The 3622-nt window shown below is 37.4% G+C and overlaps 1 long non-coding RNA gene across 1 annotated transcript; it reads right to left on the bottom strand.

Annotated features, from left to right (window-relative positions):
• Nucleotides 1-683: 683 nt before the first annotated feature.
• Nucleotides 684-3127, bottom strand: LOC145003231 (uncharacterized). The gene is made up of 2 exons (XR_013661893.1): nucleotides 1672-3127; nucleotides 684-953 (listed from the first exon to the last, which is right to left on the bottom strand). It is a non-coding gene; the product is annotated as an uncharacterized LOC145003231 (long non-coding RNA).
• Between the last annotated feature and the right edge of the window lie 495 nt (nucleotides 3128-3622).

Genomic DNA, 3622 nt, shown 5'->3' with positions numbered 1-3622 from the left:
AATGTGAGAACTGAGATCCTGGAGGGGTAAAATGGTCTTTTACCCTTACCAATAGTTAAAAAAGGTTTAATATGAATTTATTAGAATTGTGATCTAATTAGAGATAATCACCACATGTATTAGATGGAGGCTAGATCGGTGATTCGTGTACGATGGTATTAGCTTGCTTGATTTGAGGTGAGTCTTCTCACTATACTTTACCTAGAGTGGTAGTTATGTGTAACCAGAGGGTCTTATGTGCTTACTTGAGTTGTGCATTGTTTATGTGATATGTATATTTGTGTTATATTATATGATGTTGAGATCGGACCAGAGGATCCAACAAGCTATGAGACCGGAGGGTTCTCACTTAGACCGGACCAGAGGGTTCAACGAGCCATGGGACTGGAGGGTCCCAACCAGACCGGACCGGAGGGTCCAACGAGCCGTGGGACTGGAGGGTCCCACTGAGACACATAGACCGGAGGGTCTTACAGTGTTATAGCCTCGAGTGGCTAACGTGATATACGTGGTATTCTGGGGAACTCACTAAGCTTCGTGCTTAACGGTTATGTGTTTCAGGTACTTCCAAAGATCGCGGGAAGGCACCAACATGATTGCACACACTTATTCAAGACCTTGTTGAGGATTATGGGATTTGATTTTTATTTGTGGATTTATGTTGACACTTGATACACTTGTGGTTTATAAAATATAATATATGAGTTTTATGTGTTTTAAAAATGAAAATTTTGGTTTGAAAATTTATGTCGTTACAGATCAATTTGATCAAATTTGTGGTGAAGCACTATCGAATTTGTGGTTTTTCACACAAATCGTCAGTTTTTTTCTTGACCAAAACAACTTTCAATCATTCCTTGGCATCCTTCATAAGTTTCAAGCTCCAATTAGACTTCAATGCTCCATTAAACGCATCCAAAGCTACTCCCAAAGTATTGCTCCACTCGAATTATCTGCAAACGACATATAAACATGAGCAGTACATGAATTATGACGAAAGACATGAGTTGAACATTATTTAAGCTAATGCACATGAAATAATATAAAGTATGATGCAAAATATTAATAAAAACTATCCTAAATGATACATAAAATGTTCAAACCCATTTATACCTTTCGGATATTTTCAACCTCATTTATACCTTTCTGATCAAACCCATATCAAGAGTGAAGAAATGGAGACAAACCTTTTAATGGGATCTAAACCAAATCAAGAATGGAGAAGTTAAGAAAGCTTAAGTTAGAGCTTTATTATTTCACTTTCCAATGTCACCAAGAGCTCCTTGTTCATTCTTTGTCCTTGCCCTATTTTTTTTGGTTTAAATATGCTACAAAATAATCATACTCATTAATTATGTAATGGGAATGGACCAACAATGTGCAATTGCCTAGCCTCATTAAACTCTATGTTAGGTGCAAATCTTGACTACACACTAATCCAAGACATCTTATCAATAACCAATTGTAATGAGAAAGTGACATGATACTTAGGCCCACCAATGCAATGTTTTATTATGCTATGGCATCCAATATGTTATTTATTTAATCGTTTTGATATACAATCACAAGAATGCACATTTTAAGAGAGAATAATAGTATATAAAAGAAAGGGCCATCATGTCATATATGATATATGCTATAGTAATAGGGTAGAAGGGAAAGCACATGGACCTTAGTGCCATGTCATGTAGTCGGGCGATAATCTGCTATAGTCTTCGAAATTCTTGCAGTTTTCGTGTGTTGTGCTTCTCAATTCCATTACTGAACAGAATGTTGGTTGAATGTCACTTGTCTTTGATTACAGGAATGGAAATGTTTTCATGTTTAAATATTTTCCTTTTCAAGTACTCTATTCCCTGTACCTGAACTATTTCTTACAGAAGAGCTGATATTGATTAGAAATTAACATCAAATATAATCTCCCTAGTAAAAATTCCAACCACGATATCCACTCAAATACAACTAAGTGTAATAAGGGGAAAATAAGGCATACCAGATTGTCAAGCAACTCTAATCATAACAGGGTCCTTTGGAGGAGAACTCCTCCCCACAAGGAGGTAGCAATAGGGTGATACCTGTATATGCAGCCGAAGCATTTGTAGGTCAACGTAGAAACCACAAAGACTTCAAATGAAATTAACATAAAATCTGAGTCACAAACATTTATCAGTTACAATTCCTCATCATCACTTCTTCAATCGACCCTAACTAGTAACAATTTCTCGTTTCTTCTTTAATCAAACCTAATTGTTGGAACAGGTAACTGATTTAGGGAAATTAGAATGCGAATGTTTACTGACTGCGATGAACAGAAACTTCAAGCCCATTCCCCTAAACCAAACCCTAGAACCCGTCGACTGAGGCGGTAGAAGTGAAAGAAGGTGAAAAATAGAAGTGAGGGAATTTTGTCTCTATTAAACAATTCCTTACCCGAGTCGCCATTGAAGGCGATGTCACAAACCTGAAATCAAATAGAGCGATGGTGTAATGATCAAGTATGGAAAGAAGCGTTAAAAGAAATAAAAAAGAGTGATATTTGAGGTATATAAGAAACTTAATGGAAGGGATGGGAGGTTTAGTGATCGTGTCCAAAAGACGGCCGAAGCGGTCCCTCGTCACTGCTTCCGGAGACAACTACCACCACTCCACTGCCATGATGCCTTACTGCCATCGTTGACCCTCCCACCTTGCCACCTTCATCCAAAGAACACCATCGAAAAACGTCATCACCACATGTCTCCTTCGTGTTTCTTTTTGACCAGTCAAGGATCGAAGGAGCCCACCTCTATTTTTCTTTCTTGATTAGTAACAGATGGGAGCCCTCAAACTTTGATTTAATGAGTCGGTGAGGAACAGTGGGAGATATTAGACCTGGAAATCCAAAACACAAATACATGAATCTGTAAGAGACACGACACGACACAGATACATCTTGAAAATTGAGATAAAGCTTATCTCTCATCGTGTAATCGTATCATGTCAAATTCATGGCTGACACGTTTTCATGACACGGATACATGAATTGCCAGGTCTAGGAGAGAAAGAACATAAAAAGTGATGATGGGTAGTTTGAAAGAGCAGCTGGTGACATGAATAGATTTTTGAAACGGTGAGTGGACATGTACATAGAAAGACTCACAAACCAATCCATAAAAGGAAGATATTATTAATTTTTTTAAATAGGGCCAAATTATTTAGATAAAAAAATTGGTCCAAGAATAAAGTACTATTCCTAGCAGCCTGTCTTTATTATTATTTTTTTTAAATAGGGCCAAATTATTTAGATAAAAAAAAATTGGTCCAAGAACAAAACACTATTCCTAGGAGCATGTCTTTATTGATTATTATTATCCCTCTTATTTAGTTTCCCCCAAAAGTGTTGACAGCTCACATTTTCCATAGCTATCTCCAATTCTTCATCGCGTCTGTATCGATGATGCTTCAGTAGGAGGACTCAAAGTCGGCTTCCTCTCTGACAATGATGGATGCACACCGTGTTTATCAATCTCCCTAAAACCTAAGTACCACCATTGACTACCCTAACTTTTGCAGATCAAACCAAGTACAACCACAACCCTTAATACGTAACCATCAAGCAAAGTTGTCAACACCAGTTATCCCT

Source organism: Lactuca saligna, chromosome 6, assembly GCF_052625555.1.
Source record: "Lactuca saligna cultivar CGN05327 chromosome 6, ASM5262555v1, whole genome shotgun sequence".
NCBI lineage: Eukaryota > Viridiplantae > Streptophyta > Magnoliopsida > Asterales > Asteraceae > Lactuca > Lactuca saligna.
Note: the sequence above shows the minus strand (reverse complement) of the source record. Positions and strands in the feature narration are given on the sequence as shown.